Source organism: Denticeps clupeoides, chromosome 16 (assembly GCF_900700375.1).
Source record: "Denticeps clupeoides chromosome 16, fDenClu1.1, whole genome shotgun sequence".
NCBI classification, from domain to species: Eukaryota; Metazoa; Chordata; class Actinopteri; order Clupeiformes; family Denticipitidae; genus Denticeps; species Denticeps clupeoides.
In genome coordinates, this window is record NC_041722.1 from 2,943,865 (window position 1) to 2,963,466 (window position 19,602).

The window sequence follows — 19,602 nt, forward strand, 5'->3', positions numbered from 1 at the left end:
ACCTTTTAAACCCCCAAGAAGCAGTTCCATAAACACAGACATAAGCTCTGAGTTCCAGACGATGCTCCTTGTTCCTAAACACCAGTTATGATCATTCCAACACCAGGCCACTCACCAACACTCATTTAAATCTGCTCAGTTCAAGCAGGCATGCAGCCCAGAGGACCTTTCATTAATGGCCCTGATTCAGATGAGCTGTAGTGAATAATTCCACGGCTTTACAGAGGGACAATTTTTTTTGTCTGTATAATCTTCTAGAGTTGAGCATGATGTCTCAAAGCTGGTCATGAGCTGGAAAGGCAACATACATTTCAGAAGTTTTGTTAGTGTTCTAAGCCCTTTCATTCCAATAGTTCCAGGTTTTTATTTTTATTTTAAAAAATTTCCTGATATTAATTTCAAATGTCATCACCTCAATAATTTTGCATTAGAGAAAAAATGTGCTTCTTTTACTGTTTCTCGGGCGTGCAGAGACATGCCTACATAGCATGTGTTTACTAATGCCTTTTTCAAATGCTAACAGATGGAAGACCGCGTCAGGGGAGCGTAGGTTTCAAATGCATAAAACAACAATGTCAGTAGATTAGAAATAAAAGGTACTCGTGCTTATGTGTAATTATGGATTGGCATTTTTCTGCAGAAGCTCTGACAACTGAGAGAGAAGCACAGTCAGTCACTCATCCACATGCCTACTTGGACATGGTGAAGATGTGCGTGTTTCGAGGTTCTGAACCCCAGATGTCATTAATCTGCAACTGGAGGCCAATTCCCTGCAGGACACCATGCGCCTGCTCCATGTTGGGTTTTTGTAAATAAGAAGAAAACAGCCTGTATGTCTTTCCTCCTCTGCTGTGTTGGCCGCACTTTGGTTTCTTTAGTGAAAGTGAAGTGATTGTCATTGTGAAACAATGCAGCACAGCACGCAGTGACACAACGAAATGCTTTTAGTGAGCAGTGGTCAGCCATGACCAGTGCGTGGGGATGGTCCTTTCCTCAGTGGCACCATGGCGGTTCGAGTTTCAAACCCACAACCTTCCAATTACTAAGAGGTAGTAGGGGTAATAGTACCGTGGCATAAGGCCCTGTAAGAATGGACATCACGGGAGCCTGCTTTTGCCTTGCATAACAGATGTCTGCAGGGGGAGGTGTGACATTCCTGTGTTGACGGCCTTTTGTCGTCGACGGTTGTGGGTGAAGATTCGGCACCTCTGTTTTACATGCCTTTTGTCTGACGGCAACGTGTGAAGTATCAGCCGTCAGGACCGCCCACCCTCTTTGTCTTCCCCAAATGGGAGGCACCGGGGGCGTGACATCAGAAACAACAGGTTCTAATTGGTCAGTGACAACCTCCTGTAGGCCAGTGACAATTTTCTGTAGGCCAGTGACAACTTCCTGTAGGTCAGGGGTATAAATGTCTGCTCACATGTGGAAAAGGGTCTCTGAGCATTCTTGCTCAGGGGGTTTTCCATCGGAAGCCGGAAGGATTCTGAGCCTTTCTCTCCCCCTCTCTTTCTCTTCTCTCTTCTCTTCTTCTCATTTTTTTTTCTCTGTAACCTTGGTACCTTTTTACATTCAATATTCACATGTAACCACAATAATTATTTACCGGTGTTAATAAATTAGAAACTGTTTATTTTTAAAATCTACTGTGCCATGCCTCTTTCTGCCAGGTAACATCAAATTGGAGTGGTTGAATACAGTGCTTTGTGTGGAGGGAGAAAGAGTTTTCTACACACTCTATTCTCTTCTACCACACCACATGGTCATTGTTTTACAGCCCTAAGCTAACATGGCCTGAGCTGACTTTCAGGGCCAGCATCGGCCCGACCAGGGGTGGGAGGCATGCTAGGGGACACTTTAATTATTTACTTGCTGAGACAAAGTCCCACTGGCAGCATCAGGCCTGTCTTTGGGATGGGTGCACGCCCCCTGAAATCAATAGCTCCACTTTGGCACCTCTGGCACACGTGGAAAGGGAGGGGAAAAGATAAAGGAGCGTAATTACATACATGTTTCTCTTTGCCAGACAGAACGGGAAAAACCCAGATGCCCCAGGGTTGCAGAGACTCATTGAAGAGAGAGCTGAGACACTAAGACGAAGACCTACGATTTTCATGTTGTTCTGTTTTGTCCCCTTGTCCTTTTCCCCCTGTCATTCTTCTTTTCCCTTACTTCAGCCCCACTCTGTATCTGTCTTAGGCATTCTGGAGATGGATTGCGCTCATTTCTGAGGTGCTAAACCCACACAACCTCTCAAACCCTTTTCTCCTTTTTATTTCAGCAGCACGTTCATGGACGTTTCTGATCCTTATCTGCGCTCATCATGCCAGACTTTACTGAGAGCACAGCACTACATCAGCTTTCTTTCCACACCACCCTACATTAATACTTACAGTAAATCTCTAACACACCTACAAGACTTTATTGAAAGAAGAAGGCCCACGTCCAAATTCATGCTGGTTTGGTGTGTTGTGATGGACTGATTAGTGTCTATGTAAAGTCAATATGCTAAATAAGAATCATACTGTAAAATAAAAAGATACACTCACTCATTCACTTTCCTTAATCAGTGCAGAGCCCACCCCAGAGATTCTGAGCACAGAATGGGGAACCATCCAAGGTGGGATGCAACCCCACACACTCACAGACTCATACCAACAGGCTGTGTACATGGCATTGGATTGCAGAAGGAAAAATGTATCTGTAAATTTTCTTTTCTGCAAACTCACGATCAAACTTAATTGTCACAATATAGTAACTTAAAATGGAGCAGCTAATATATAAAAAAACCGAACTTTGCTGGATGGATAGACGTTTTTTTTATGTTGTCCTTATCTTGAAATAAATCTGGAAATGCTGTGGGCATGGTAATTTCACAGCGTAGTATTCTTTTAGTGTTCCTCTAGTATTCTTCTCCAGCCAGGGTTCTGCTCTGTAGGGATTGGTGTGTTTCTGCATTGAGGGCACAGTGTTCGTAGAGGCCGTGAATGTTTCTCTGATACAAAAACGAAACGCACTTCTTGTCAGAGGTGGGTTTTCCTGCACTTTATGCCTTGGGGTGTGTTATTTTCTTTGTTTTCTACCTCATCTGTCTCCTGAAAGCCCAAATTACCATACAATACACAGACAGTGAGACATATTTTGCTCCATTTGACTGTTTTTTTTTCTCCTTTGCGTCGGTTTCATTATTTCTTTATTCCTGGAAAGGAAATCCGCGCAGCTCAGGTAGCTCCGAGTGCAGCTCAGGCAGCTCCGGCCGTCTACCTTCTGATCACGTTTCGTGCGTGGAGACGCATAGCCTTATATCCTGCACTGCTGTTTACAGGCCGTCAGTGTTGCGGGGACTGGATTCATCAGGAAGGGTGATGGTGTCGGGTGGTTCAGAAGGCTGTTCAGACCAACATCAAGACACTTTATGCAGAAAAAAAAAAGCTGCACGTCCAGTATTCTGTTCATTTTTTACAGTTGACTTTGTTCGACCACAGTGCCTTTATGATCTCAGATGCAGAGTCATGTGGCATTACTGGTTCTGAACACAATTTCAGCTTTCAGACTTTCAGACATCACGAGCACATACTGAAGTGGTCCATATCCATGTGACTTGGGTGGTTCAAACAGTCATGAAAAAACAAGAGAGTAAGTGCAGTGTGAACTCTGCCTCTGTTTCTGCATGTTCTTGATCAAAGGTTCTGCCTTGAAGGAACCAAGAATTATAAAGCAGACACAAGACACATGGACAACACCTCATCCTCCATCCCTGTTCATGAATGCGTGCACTGCAGTGTGTTTGGGGGGGTTTGCAGGGCGTATCCGTAACGGGTCGACCACACTGACCGCCAGTCACATGTCAAGCTCTCTATTTCCTCCAAGCTTCGCATCACAAATATGGAGCAGCACCTCCACAAACGGGGGGCCAATCTAATTACCTCCAGCCTTATTTAAACCAGTGCAGCCGTGTGTGTACATATTTCACCTTTAATTAAAACTGAATCATTATGAATTCGTAATCGTACACGGCGGATGAGTGAAAACGGCAGGAGTTTAAGCATCAAAGCCGCTACTGAAGTTTGGAGACACTTACTGATCTGAAGGCCTTTGGTACCTGCTGAGCGCTGGCCGGGCAGGATGGATGCCAGCGGCGGCCTCGGGGTCAACTGGAGTAAATAAGGTGTGGGGGACGGGGGCTGGGGGATGACAGCGCGCGGCTAGAGGTAATGAGTAAATGCGTCACAGCACTGTGATTTATGGGCCGGGCCACGCTGACATTTCCTACAGACAGAGCCTGGGACGTGTGTGTATCTGTGTGTGTGTCTCATCCACTATCCTCTCTCTCCATCCCAGCTTCTTCGTCTCTCATCCCCATGTTCACTGCTCTCTTTGTTCCTGTCGGTCTCTCTCTCTCTCTCTTTATCCCTCCTTTCTCATTTCTCTCCCCCTTTCTTCCCTCCCCCTTCCTCCGAGCACGGCAGGGACGAGCGCCGCATCCTGATTGGCCGCTCCAGCAGTGAGTAAAGGGCACTGGCGTTATCTGCGGCGCTGAGGAGAACCAGGAGCTCTCTCACACCTCGGCTGAATAGTAATGTGGCCAGGAGGCGGGAGGGGCCCGGAGGTTGATAAAGACTTGAGTGCAGCACAGGAAGAATAATATGTCCTTCCCTTTATTGATTCATTTATATATTTATTTCTGCCCTCTCTCTCTCGCCTCTCTTTTTCATCCTCTCTCTATTTTATCCTCTTTTTTTCTGTTTCAACAAGGGCACATTGACAGAATCATAAATCCCCCCTCCCATGTTCACATCTTTTTTCTTTACCTCTCTTGATAATTTTTTTCGCTTGCTTCAGAGATATCTAGTCCATGTTTTTCCATGTTTGGTTATGAATTATCACTGCGATCCATTAGGACTCACTGCCCAGCGCTGGCGATCACTAGGGCAGTGATGGCCAAGCTGGTATTCAAAAAAGGCCAAACTTGACCCTAAACCAGAAGTGTGGAGACATACACATGCTGTATGCAGAAACAGACCTTTACAGACAGAACTGCAACCCTGCGTTTCTTGCCTGTGGTTGGAAAACGCTGATCAGTCTCATTAATTATCTCAGGGTTATATATTTTTTTTTCCATCATCATCACGCCACTCCCACTCCTGACTCATGCTGAATTTTGAGTAGCTCTGCATTTGCCAGATTTGGTTGTATTTTTCCCTTTTCCACCCAGGCTGCTTGCTAGGAGGTGTGCAAGGGGGGGCTGAGGATTGGGAAGCGTGGTATAGGAAGCGAAAAACAAATCGAAGCACCATGCAAGCACAAAAGATTTTTTTTTTCCTTTTCACAAATGAAATTTAAACGCAACACAAGCCTAAAGTTCAACATAAAAAAATCTGCAAATCTGTAAATGTCGGGCGGACTCAGGACGTGTGTGCAGATCATGTGAACATTAATAGAGGGAAAAAGGAAACCCTCCGCAACAAAGAACCATTCATTATTCAACCATGGCCAAAAGTTTAGAAAAATTACACAAATACCGGTTTGCTGCTTCCATTTTCCTTATCAATTTGAATATACTCCAGAATATTATGAAGAGTGATCAGATGAAATGCAAAATCCCTCTTTGCCACGAAAATGAACTTAATCCCCAAAAGAAACATTTCCACTGAATTTCAGCCCTGCAACAAAAGGACCTGCTGAGATCATTTCAGTGATCCTCTCATTAACACAAGTGAGATGGTTGAGGAGCACAAGACTAGAGATCATTCTGTCATGCTGATTGAATAGCAGACTGGATGCTTTAAAAAGGAGGGTGATGCTTGAAATCATTGTTCTTCCTCTGTTAACCATGCTTACCTGAAAGGAAACACGTGAAGTCATCACTGTGTTGCATAAAAAGGGCTTCGCAGACAAGGATACTGCTGCTACTAAGATTGCACCATAATCAACAATTTATCAGATCATCAAAAACTTCAAGTAGAGAGTTTTAAATGTTGTAAAGAAGGCTTCAGGGTGCCCAAGAACTTCTAGCAAGCACCAGGACCGTCTCTTAAAGAAGTTTCAGCATCAGGATCGGGGTGCCACTAGTGCAGAGCTTGCACAGGAATGGCAGCAGGCAAGTGTGAGTGCATCTGCATGCACAGTGAGGCCAAGACTTTTGGAGGACGGCCTGGTGTCAAAAAGGGCAGCAAAGAAGCAACTTCTCTCCAAGAAAAACATCAAAGACAGATTGATATTCTGCGAAAAGTTCAGGGATTGGACTGCTGAGAACTGGGATAAAGTCATTTTTTTCTGATAAAGCCCCTTTCTGGTTGTTTGGAGCATCTGGAGAAGGAATGGTCTCGTGCCAACAGTAAAGCATCCTGAGCATTCATCTGTGGAGCTGCTTCTCATCCAAGGAAGTGGGCTCATTCACAATATTTATGTCATTCACAGTATTTATGTCATTCTAAAAACTTTTGGCCATGACTATACAATCAAAATAGCATTAAGATTACGATAAGATTCTCACAGCTGGTTCTTTGAAGAAGCCACCATTTCTAAACCCATCAGCTTCTCTAGGACCTGATTCATTGTCTTTAAATATTTCTTGAATAATAATGGACTTTATTATAATAATGGACAATATTATTTTTAAATAATAATGAAGTCCTGATGCTGACTCCTAAGCTTTTATGAGTGAAGAGAAAGGGGCTTGTGATTAATCATTTAACTCTAATTAGCTCGACGAAACCTCCATCGGAACTAGAGTATGCTGTAGTTTTTGCCTTTATCTGTGCTTAAACCAGGACAAAATTGTAAGTAGGTCTTTTAAAGAGCTGCCTGTAACTTCCAGGTAGCAGAGCGTGGATGTGAACGATTCGTCTCTGGAGCACAGTGGAAGCTTACTGTGGGACGTGCGGCAGTCATGAAAGCGAGGGACGTCCTGGGCCCGTGAGGCAGTGGTTCCACATTAGAATGCAGGCGGCTGCCGATTCCCCCACGCCAGCCTGACCTCCCTCAATCATCCTTGTGCTTTTATATTCTTAGGGACAAAAACAGCAAACTCATCACTTTCATTTGCTTACTCTGACATACAAAATGCAGACAGACATTTTTTCGACAGGCATGGGAGGTGTGAAGGACTGTATCCAGGCTGATGCAGTCACTCGGGGTAGAACAGTGTCTGTCAATGGCCTTTGTGAATAATGACTGTAATGGAGGAGGATGGGAGCGGATGGGGGTGTGATGGGTGGCTGCTGCAGATGGAGCAACGCTTATTTAGGAGTTATTTAGGAGCAAGGAAAAGAGCTGAAGAGCGCAGATGAAATAAAAAGAGGATTTGTTTTGTGTGAGTGAGGTTGATTTCTTTGTACTTCGAAGAAACCGATGTGTGTGTGAGAAAAAATGAAAAGGAAAAAGTATTGTAGCGTTTGCAGCTAATAGGGCTGGGTTAATTCGCATAGGGCAGCCTCTGTGGTTAGTGAGGCGAGGTTTTACCCACCGTTAGGGTGAGTGTTGGGTCAATTAGTGGGCTGTCGCCTGGTATTTGGGAGTAACTAGGCAGGGGGTGTATTATGATCCTAGGTGAATGTCTCCCCTGTTGCCCTGATTGCCTACATGCGTCTTCATGTATATGAGTGAGTGAGTCCTGCATATAGGTAGCGTAAGGCGTGATTAAGGGAATATTAATTTGTAGTTATGACCGATGGTGTTTGAGATCATGCCCCCTGTCATCTGCATTCTCAGTGCATCCACTAGATGGCAACTGTGTGCATGATGACTCCCTGACCTGATGAAGGGGTGTGTTTGTACATCGCTGATTCAGTCACGAACAGCAAAACCACTACAGACCAAAAATACACAACTCCCCTCATGTGTTTTAGAGACACACTGATGTATCAATGAATTTTAGGGTAGGAATTTGGGACTTATTATATTTTGTAAAATAACTCAATGAAAGAAGCCGATAATAAATTTAACCCATGAACCCAATCCCTAAAGCTACATAACTGATAAAAAAGCTACAAAGTCTGAGGAAAAAAACTGCAAATAAAAGTATTTTATAGCTTTAATGTTTTTTATTATTTAATCCAACCCTTACTGGCTGAGCTTTTAAATTCCATCCATTCTCTAAACATGCAAGTCTGGGTAGAGTTGAAGATGGAGCAGATCTTTGAGAAGATCAAAGGGTGGGTACACACACCAGCAGTTGTTGACTAGATACAAAACTGGTATTGTGGGCCATTTAAGAAGAAAAAGCTGGATAATATATATGCAATAAATGATTATTTAGGCAGATAAACACACGTGAACGCAATCAGGTTCAACAGTTTATAGGGTGGGAGTGCACGCCTAATTCGGCGTGGCCAGGCACCTCATTCATTTAGCTGAAGTGCCGACCGGGTGTGGGCGTGACGTATTTATTAAGACTAACATTGATCAATCCTGCATCAATGTCCACACAATGTCTGTGTTCGTGAAGTGTCTGCAGAGAACCACATTTGACACACTGTCTTCACAGTAAGTAAGTGCAAGATATTAGTAATTCCTGAGAGGGATGCATGTTTCTCATCCTGAAAGTGGAGCACCCGGTGGATGCCGAGTGAATACACCTTCACATGGCGAGCATCCTGGAGCACTGAACACAGCGCTTCCTGAGGTGATGACCTAGTAAATATAACCTGCAGACTTTTAATCTGCCATATCTAATGTGAACCGAATGTCTTAATTTTGTTAAAGCAGTTAAAGTTAGTGAAGTGATTGTCACATGTGATACAAAGCAGCACAGCACACGGTGCACACAGTGAAATTTGTCCTCTGCATTTAACCCATCACCCTAAGTGAGTAGTGGGCAGCCATGACAGGCGCCAGGGAGCAGTGTGTGGGTATGGTGCTTTGCTCAGTAGCACCTCAGTGGTACCTTGACGGATCAGGATACGAACCGGCAACCTTCTGTTTAACCGCTAGGCCACCACTGCCCCACTGTCCTCCACTGTCCTCCCTCTGACAGGGAATTCTGCTTTTTGCTGAAGGCAGATGTTAAAACAGCCAATGCGTATTTGTCTATGTCTGTGTGTATGTCCCCTTTAGGTAGTGAGATTGTGGCTTTACAAGTAATATAGCTAACTAGCCCAAGTTGCAGGTAGTGGTGGTTCTAGCCTGAGGCAAACCCTGCAGCCAACCCACACCCCCATACACATAACACCCTCTTCCAGCTACACCCCTTCACTGGCACCATTTTCAATCTGTCTCAACGAGGGATATATTTATATATGTGCAGGATGGACTGGGCAAATGACATGGAGACTGGACAATGCCTATGGAGGCCTGTATGGAACCTTCATCTACAACACGGCCAAGCACCACCATTGGGAAATCTTCCCAGCATCCTGAAACAACCTGATATAAGGTAGGGCACCCTTATATATAACCCACATGTGATATTGACTTACTGACCAATACATTTTTAAATGTTACCCCAATAAAAAGTCAATTGTGTCTGACCCTGAGACTGTACATATAGCTGCCCATACACTTTTCTTCTCCTGTGGAAAATGAAACTTTTACTAAACTTTTAATATCCCTTTAAACTTAATATCATATTCAGCATATCTTGGGGTATATTTTTACTTTGATTGAAGATCCATGTAACAAGGGGCACTCTGAAATGAAGTGTGTGTGTGTGTGTGTGTTTTTGGGGTTGCTTGGGGGTTATCCCGGGTAAAGGAAAAGCCTGAAAAGTTTTTTAATCTGACCAGCCTATTTCCAGAGCCTTCCCAGTCTCAGCTTTTCTTGTTCCTTTCTTTTCTGTATTTCTTCACACTCGCTCATTCTCACCATCACTCTCTCCACCTCCTTTATCCCTCTTGTTTTTTCTGCAGACCTACTCTGTGATATATGGAATACTTTCTTTCTCATGCTTGCTGGGAGGCTGTGAAATATTGATGAGATTACTTACTTTCTCATCAGACGCCCTGGTCTGGCTGAGCTTCCAGTGGATCTGGGGCCGTTTCAGACATGCATAGGAATGGCGGCATCGTCTATGTGCAGCATGTATATTTAAAGGAGCGGTGCTTAGCCCCCCTGATTTACTTTCACAGACGCCGAACCACGGGCATGCAGGCCATGAGGTGTTGCCTGAATTTCCTTTGTCTGGAGCCGTTGTCTTTAGTCCTAATGTGTTTATATGCCTGTTTAGCGATTCCACTTGACACGTGGAACATCTGATGTGTTGGCACTGGGTGAACACTCAATGGACACTCAGTGGATAGGAAGAAGTAGTCAAGGTAAATAAAACATTGTCATGGTTTTTTAAGTTTGTTTACTCCGCGTCACCCACCTCACTTACTACTTTACTTTTTTTTTTGCAAATTTGTCTGGCAGAGTCGGCCCGGCGCTCAGTTTTAATTTCACAGAGGCTTACATAAGTCTGTTGTTGCTGTGCAGGTGCCCCGAAGGAGCACTGAATAATGAGCTCTGCACTTGTTCAGATACTTGCCCAGGTTTATTTTACTCTTTTATCACTTTTTACCAAGGACGAGAGGAGGCCGAGCAGACGTCCCCGCTTTTTTCTCTGATGCTCCTCCTTTTTTAAAATTGGAGTCGGTGACTCCGATCACGACTCGCTTCTTGCCACACTCTCTGAAGTCCCCCTTTCCCTAAAAAAACAGGGAGGGGTGTGGGTCTCTGGGTGTGCAGTGTGAAATTTGGGGAAAATGTCTGCATTCAACACCTGCCTGCATGCAGGAGAGCAAGTTTGGTTACAGAGACCAACATTTTCAGAACGTCATCCAGCCTTCCTGCATGCAAGGGTTGTGGGTCTCCTGGTAGTAGCATGAAAGGTTACATGAAAGGTCACATGCAATGCAACAAAAGAAAAAGAAACAAAATTATGTTTTCGGGCTCCCTCAAACTGTATTCGTGAATACACACACACACGCCCCTGATTGCAAAAAACAGGCAAAGAAAACAGGAGTATCATTTTCCCCGTAGCAATAAGAGCTGCATAATGAGTCTGTACCCACAGGCCCCTCAGATCAATCATGGCAGCCGTCATCACTCTGAGCTCACGCTGCGCTTGGAAAGAGAAAGAGAGAGAGATTCTGTAATGGTGCATGTTCCGATGTGTGTTTTCAGGTGTTTTGTGGGCATGGATGTCTGTGTGTGTGGGGAGAGAGAAAGTTGTGTGTATCTTTGCTCCAGAATAAAATGTCTTCATAAAATAGGAACATGGGAGGAAGCAATAGCACATTTACAAAAAAAAAAAAAGAAAGATAAAAACAAGTCAAAGTAAAGAATACTGATTTCAGAATATTATTACTATACTTTGAGGTAGTTATTTGTAATATGTATGATATTGCCATATTACCATAATATCACCATGGTCTGCCCATATGTCCACCTTTTCCAGTATCCACATACTACCCCAGAATTTTTTGTGCTGGGCTTGTGCTGTCCCTCCCTCAACTTCCTGTATTCTGTGCCGAGTTGACTGCAGAGTGTTTTGGTGACAGTAAAGGAGCTCTGGGCCTTGGAGGCGACGCAGCACTGAACATCTGTGTGGATTGGTCCCAAGGGAGCCGCTGTGTGAGTCTGTGTTTAATTTAATGGGCTGCTTCATCAAATTTGCAGCTTCAACTTCGCCCCCCCCCCCCCCAATCAGGAAATACATGTCAATCAAGGGCACTCCACATTTTATTCCCCTGCTGCCTCCGCCACACTTTTTCCACTGATGGCAAAGTATCCGACTCTTTTTTTTACCATTCAAGCGTCACCACACCATCACAGCTCGGGAATACGGAAAGATTATTTGCCATGCCGGTCACACAGGTGAAATTTACATATCCACAAGAACCTCCATTAGTATTCAGACCCCAGAGTCTGCTCTGAAGTCGAAGTCTCACCTTAGCTATTAGAGAGCCCCCGTGGTACTCTTTCCATTATAGGCAGGGATATTGATTCATGTTGTGCTGCAGTCCCTCCCCTGAGCCTGGGCCAGGTAGAGCCCCGTCACAAAGTGGCTCCGAGCCGAGAGAGATCGGGCCAGCGAGGCCAGGAGCAACGGGCAGAGAAACTTCAGAAAGAAGTTCTAAAAAAAGTAGCAAAGTAGCAAATAAATCTCCTCTCAGGTTTATTCGGGTGGGGGCAGAGTGCACAGAGCTCTCGTTCATTTGTCTCTTTACATTTGTGAGACAGATGGCAAATCTTGAGTGGTCACTGCTCTTGGGAAATGGAAAGATCTTTGGATGTCAAGGTTTTTCCAGCTGAATGGAACCATTTCCAGAGCTGCCAGTCATCTCTACATACTGAAATTCCTACCTAAATGTCTAATTATCTAAATATGAGGTCAAAAATGGTCACATGATAGCTTTGGCAAGTCTAAGCCAGTCCTGAAATTGTTCAGCCTTTGTTTATATCAGTGTAATCAATATGAAAATGATCAAAATATGTTTCTCATTAAATAAGATTATATGTGTGATGACCAGTGTGCTGGATGGGCCTACTTGTATCATAGCCATTACAAAAGCACAGTGCACAACAAGGTTACAATTTTTCTCAGCTTGTCACTGTGGCAATGCAGCCTTGCTGGACTCTCTCACGCTCCCGCAAGGAATCTCACACCATATCTATTGCCATTATGCATTTTTAATCCATTCACTCACATATGCTGTTGATTACTAGACCAGAGCAGAGAATATTATTTCTAAATGCCAGATTGAATTTTGGCAGTGGAAACAAACCTGCCTGACCGAGCACGAGCACCCCTGATCCAGCACAGTGTCTCACTCACTCTCTAACCAACACCACCAAATCTACAGGGGGGCACCCCGGGACATTTCCGGGCAAAGAGTCACCCAACAGACCCATACTTCTTCAGTGTCACCAGTCCAACTAGTGCACATTCAAGAAAAAAGTTTGCACACCATGGTGCTGATGTTTCTAAAATGCACCTCTTCAATTTTTGTCACATGGACCCGGGACGAGAGGATACACTTGAGAACGTTTCCCGGAGAGCTGATTGCTGGCTCAGCTCCTTGATCCCCTACACCTGGCCTGTTCACTATTTCAGCACGCCTGCATCAGAGCTCCAGGTTCTGGTATTGAAGCCTGAACCTCACGAGTGAAGGGAGAATGATATGTGCTCAGACGGTTGTATATTGTTTCAGTTGTTTTTTGGAGAGTCTTGATTTGTTGGCAGTCTTGGTCATGGATGGAAGTGGTGTGACTCCGGGGACTCATGTGGTTATGGTCTTAATATGTTTAAGGTGGTGTGTGAGTGGAGTGTCCCCGTGAGCGTGGGAAGCTTCCCTTTTCGCATAGAGTCCTATATGTCCAGTTTAAAGGTGAAAAAAACACTGGCAAATTGCACAAAATGAACTATAGTTCTAACTATAAGCCATTGGATGAATGCTGTCTATGATTCCAATAACACAATCCTGAGCATCAAACATGGAGGTAGAAACATTATGCTTCGGAAGTGGAAGTGGAAGTTTTTTCTGCCAAGGGCCACAGGACGACTGCATCGCATCAAAGAGAGGATTCTCACCCTAGATTTGATTATCGATTCCAGCATGACAATGATCTAAAACACATGTCCAAGGCAACAAAGGATTAGCTCAAGAAGAAGCATCTTAATGGCTTGGAGAGTTTGAATTGTCCAAAAATCAGCCACAAATTAATGGCTTGGAAAGGATCTGCAAAGAGAAGTGGGACAAAATCCCCCGTGAGATAAATGCAAACATGCCATAAAGCTACCATTGGATATAGACTGATCATTTCTCTGTTAGTTGTCGAACATCAAATAATTTTTACGCAGACTGTATGTTTTTTTTTATTTTCTACATTTCTTACATAAGCATAAATAGCAAAATTGCCAAAAAAAACAAAACAAAATAATTATATTGGTTCTACTATGCTATGCTTGAGAATTCATCCATGTTCCTTTTAAAGTTTCTATACACAGCACAGTACAGAACGCTGTCACATGTATTATGGCCTAATCACAACTACTTTGTTCTAAACGTACGGCCAATAAGCTCAGCGGGTGTAAGAGCCGTTCTCCATCACACTCTTCTCCTGTGGAACTGGTAATTGGTTTTACTTTGAAGAAAAACCAGGGGAACTGGCAGCAACAGAGCCAGAGATAAATCCCAGCATTTGCTGTCTCCTCTGGAAATGTAAGTAGACTTAAGGCCACATTGCCATCTGCAGTCCCATTTTTTTATTTTTCATCACACTACGATTAAAACCTGTGTTTCTTACTTCCTGATTGGTGGCGATTTTCCTCTTTCCTCGCACTACACCGATGCCAGAAATGTCAAGCTGGTGGTGCAGACCTCTGAAGGAATTGCATTTTAATGGAGATGAAACGGAGCACAGTTGAATGAAATGGGCAGCAGGTGTGTGACACTTCAAAAGACGTGTGCCGTTGTACAGCCTGAACTGAAATTGCCATTATTGTTGAGCAGAAATTTGGCTCGAGAGCGAATAAATCACTTCCTAAGAGCCGATGGCTTTTAGACGAGGAAGATCAAAAAGGATGGCTGCTTATACCCTCAGCTGTAATAAAATCACTCCTAACCACAACCGGCCTGCATTCCAGGAATTAAGTCCATGAGGGTCTGAAGCTTTGGTCCTTTGGTTGTAATTTATTTCAAAGTGACAATTCTTCAAAAGTTCTTTAAAGTTCTGAATGCAAATTTCAGAGGGAGATGGATGAAAAAAGAGAGAGCGAGTGAGTGCACCGCACTGGGGGGACGGGAATTTCTCCTGAATGTGATTAATGCCGACCTGACATCTGGAGGGTAACATCCTCGTTAGAACACAGGATGTGGAATGGGATGCAGATGTCACCGCTAACTCAGAAAACTGGACTCATGCACCCTGTAACAACCGAAGCTTTCTTTATGCACCATGAACTGCACAAACACTAAATCTTGTAGTTTGTGGCCAGGATTAGGAATCACCATTCACAATATAAAAATTAAGGGTCTGTAATAAATAAATGTGCTGCAATGTAAAAAAAATTAAATGCTGTTTTGCAATTTTGTTGATGCTGATATGCCAGTTGCTAAATGTAAACTATTATCCAGGACATCCCATATTTTGGAAAAAAAAACGGTTAGTCCCACATGCATTGTGCCTCTTTTCTATAGATCATGACCATTCGTGGCAATGTATTCATTACCACTGCATGTGGCTTCAAACATGGGTACCATAGTCTCAGTAAACCAGTAAGTACAACAGAGTCATAACATTCTCAGTGACGTTATCTCTGGGGTGCCATCTCTCCCAGGCCTTTGATGTGGCTCCGAAGAAGTAGGCTGAGATCAATGCTTCCTTGCCAAAAGTGTGGGGTTTCTGCAAGAAAGCAGGAAACACATACAGCACAGCCGCATATACATGAGGCCAAGCAGCTCACACCTGCTCTCAAAGGTGCATTTCAAAGGTATTTCACATTCAAAACTGTACATATCATGAAAATCTGACATGGCACAATGTAGAATTAGGTGAATTAAACACGAAAGTGTATAAAACAGTATAAACAATTATGATGAGGACAAGCAAACATTAGTTTAATATGCCAGATATGAGCACTGCATTATGCTGACAAATGTAAGGTACACCACTCTACACCCTATTTTGAAAAGTTTACAGGGGTGGAAAAAACTGAGTAGTCCCACCAAAAAATCATGATTAGAGTTTGTACTATGGACATGATCCACATGGTGCAGTGTAATTAAAATTCTGAACATTATTGAATATTTGATCGTTTTGAAAAGGGCTCAAGTTGACTAAGTGATTTATGAAATCTTGAAATCTTGATTTTAAAAAAAATTGATGTATGACCATTTTTTGGCTAATTTTGTTGTATGTACACTTTTGGCCACAAGGGGTGTCGAGAGGCATTATTTAACACTACACAAAATATACTAATGCAATCAAATCAAATTTGTTGTTGATGACATGTCCAAGACTCTAATTACCACCACTACCTCATCCCCTATTTATTATACGGAAAATTATTAATTATTATGAATTTTCAAGATAAATTATCAATACATATGTTTTAACTGGCATTGAGTGAACGTGTGGTGATTTATCATTGTGATACACAACATGCAAAAAAATGTGTTCTCTAAATTGAACCCATCACCCTTGGTGAGCAGTGGGCAGCCATGACAGGTGCCCAGGAGGAGTGAGTCTTTCAGAAGTTCGATAATGGAGATATAGTTCTTTGTATCTGGCTATGAACTTTGCTTTTAGAACAATTGGCTATTGTAAAAGAAAATGTATCGAATAAAATGTCAAACAAAATGTGATGAAAGTTCTAAACTAAGATATTTTGTATGTTGGACTGTTGTAAAATTGTCAGGGTATAGGGTTCCATACAAAACTGTGAATCAGAAGAGTGCAGCAGCCGTGCCGTTTTTAAGGCCGAACATAAAAAAGCAGACCCATTTTGCAGCACTCCCCCTATAAATGAACACTTGTCTCAACACTGGCAGCACCCCTGCCGTTAACTAACAAGGGTAAAATGGAAGGTAATTGCTTCCAACCTGTTATACTTTACCACAGAGAAAGAGAGGTGGCTGACATTTTAACAGCATGTGATGCTTGCCCAGAGATTACAGCGATCCATTCTTAACCTACAAGACACTCAGAGCAATTGTGATGTTCCATAGGGCAGCACTGCATAGGAGCTCAGCATTTACATTTACATTTACAGCATTTATCAGACGGCCTTATCCAGAGCGACTTACAATCAGTAGTTACAGGGACAGTCTCCCTGGAGCAATTTAGGGTTAAGTGTCTTGCTCAGGGACACAATGGTAGTAGGTGAGATTTGAACCTGGGTCTTCTGGTTCATAGGCGAGTGTGTTACCCACTAGGCTACTACCATTCCGTACCATTCAGCACGTTCTAATGCTTGGAATTGTTTTTGAGCATTGTCATAAATACAAAAAAAACTATGGGTCACCAATTGTTAATATATAAAAATAAAACATCCTGTGCCCCAAAATTCATTTTGTAAGGATTTTGTGATCAACTTACGTCTTTTTATTGAGAACGAAACATCATTTTATCGATGACTGGTAAGCACAAAATGTCTTTCTTTAACTGAAGACATGCATTACAGGGAGAGTAATGGCCTAATGGCTAAGGAAGTTCATGGGTCCAAAACCCATACCATCAATCTGCCACTGAGGTACAAAATGACATTAGGTCAACTAAATAATTTTCTGTCTGTAATGCAATACAGCCTCCTGTTCACAAAATGGTGGGTGTTGGTTTCAGGTTGGGGCACAAAAATAATCATTGCTTTGGACTAATGAGAACAAAATAAACTGATGACATCTTGTGACGGACATAATGTGACAGGAATTTATTTTTCTGTAGATTTTGTAATAATATAATTTTATTTAGAGAAATAAGCACTCCATATAAAACGGTACAGAAAAGTTTATGAAAAGTCAACTGACTTTTCAATTTACTTAGAAAAGGTAGATAAGTTGTATAACTCGAGCTCATATCACACAATAATATATTGATATATGACAAAACCTCAGAAAAGCCTGATTCTAGGAATCTAGCAAATGGTCTTTGACTCTTGGTGGGAAGAAGTTAGTTTCCCCTCATGCCCTTGAAACACACCCTTGTGGTGCGATCAGAAATGTCTGAGAGCTGAGCAAGTTTCTGTTTGTGTGTGTGCGTGTGTACGCAGGTCTCTTATGATTCATGGGGATACAGCAGAAACCTGCAGGATGCCTGTGCCGCACATCCCTCTCTCACCCTCCAGCCTTTTTTTCCACTCTTGGTGTGCTGGTCCCAGTGGAAGCATCAGAAACTGACAAGAAATGTTAGCTAAGTGGCACCTGGGAATGATTTGTGTCGAGAAGACAACCAGACGTGAGGCTTTTATGTGTGCAGCGCTGTAATACTGTAACAGCCATACATATTGATGCCCTTCGCTGCAACATCGCGTACGGCCCATTCCCAAAGGAAGGTCCTCCCACATTTCCTCATCTTAGAAACTTTGGAGTAGTGCTGCAACTTTGAAGCCCCTTTGCCTGCTCTGGATCAGGAACATGTTGTGACAACTGGTCATTTATCTGTCTCCATGTTTAATTGGGCCACATTTCATGCACACTGATCGAAGTTTGCCTGATCACCACTGGCTAATTTGAAGACATTCTGCATAATGACATGCCAACACAAATAGCCCACAAACTGGAGACTGAATTGTCTACCTACCTCATTTCTTACATTTAACTTTTTATTTTGTACACTGCTCAAAAAATAAAGAGAACACTTAAACAACACAATGTAACTCCAAGTCAGACGTCTGTGAAATCAAACTGTCCACTTAGGAAGCAACACTGACAATCAATTTCACATGCTGTTGTGCAAATGGAGTAGACAACAGGTGCAAATTACAGGCAATTGACAAGATGTCCCCAATAAAGGCGTGGTCCTGCAGGTGGTGACCACAGACCACTTCCATTTTCTATAATGTCGGCCTGATGTTTTGGACACTTTTGAATGCTGGCGTGCTTTCACTCTACAGGGTGGGCCATTTATATGGATACACCTTAATAAAATGGGAATGGTTGGTGACATTGAACACATTTTATAAGTGGTCAGAAACTTGTAAATAACTCATGAAAGAATAAAGTTACGTAAAAACCAAGCACACCATTGTTTTTTCTACCAATAAATTTGATGTGTTATTGACCCTCTTTCAATTGAAAAACTAAAAGTTGGATCCAATGGCCGACTTCAAAATGGCCACTATGGTCACCACCCATTTTAAAAAGCTTGCCGCCTCACCAACCATTCCCATTTTATTAAGGTGTATCCATATAAATGGCCCACCCTGTAGTGGTAGCAAGAGACAGACTGGCCCCCCTGTTCCCCAGACCTGAGTCTAATTGAGCACATCTGGGACATCATGTCTCGCTCTATCCACCAACGGCACTTTTCACCACAGACTGTCCAGGAGTTGGCCGATGCTTTAGTCCAGGTCTAGGAGGAGAACCCTCAGGAGACCATCTGCCACCTCATCAGCAGCATGCCCAGATGTTGTAGGGAAGTTATACAGGTATGTGGAACCTCATTTTGGCTTGTTTTAATGACATTAAATCAAAGATTGATGAGCCTGTAGTGTGTTTTTAAACTTTAATAAAGTGAAAAGTGACTCTCATTCATTGTAATATAGGGAGTGATCAGCATTCTTTTAATAATAATGCAGGAGCACCATAGCTGGAGGTGTCAGAGCCCCTAAAACAAATATTAAATTAACTATATTGGTTCTGTCATCTATGCAAATCGTATTTCTGTAAGGTAAACAAGCTTCCACTCGATTACAAACTAGGTCCAGCAAAAGAAAGGGGCTCTTACCCATGAGCAGAGCCACACATAGTGGAGAGCATTGTTTATGGCTTATAAAGCACCCATTTATCCAGATGGATTAGCCAGGCCACGGGCTTCTTTGTCTGGTTTGTTTTCTGAGAACTGGAGGAATTGGTCAGTTTATTTTCTGACACAAAGAAACTGTAACTGCTATTAGAAGTGTTTAAGAAGTCACTCTTCTGCCTTGGGGTGTATTTCCCCAAAGTATCTTGCAAGTTGGAA